Source organism: Odontomachus brunneus, unplaced genomic scaffold (assembly GCF_010583005.1).
Source record: "Odontomachus brunneus isolate Ranch 3 - 2012 unplaced genomic scaffold, Obru_v1 Obru_scaffold_172, whole genome shotgun sequence".
Taxonomy (NCBI): domain Eukaryota; kingdom Metazoa; phylum Arthropoda; class Insecta; order Hymenoptera; family Formicidae; genus Odontomachus; species Odontomachus brunneus.
This window is the reverse complement of record NW_022639622.1, coordinates 185,681-186,026: the sequence shown is the minus strand read 5'-3', so window position 1 is coordinate 186,026 and position 346 is coordinate 185,681.

The window sequence follows — 346 nt, the reverse complement described above, 5'->3', positions numbered from 1 at the left end:
GTTATCTACAGCGCCGTATCAGAGATTTGTTGAATGATTTGATCAAATATATTTGTACAGTAGAAGTAGATATAGATGAAAATTAGGTAAGTCTCATTTATATTATTATTATTATTATTATTATTATGCTTTTGGTTAGGGGGAAGGGGATTTTGAAACGTATTTAAAGCGGTTCTTGGTCGCTCGTTGCATCAGTCGTTTTGCAACAAAAACATTTTGTGGACAATTATTATTTTGAAAAGAATGCACAGTGCTGAAGGAAAACGTATGAACTATTATGTACCAGTGCAAGATGATGCTCCACCGTACGAGAAAAAAAGGTAAGTCTCAATAATTATCTTCTTGT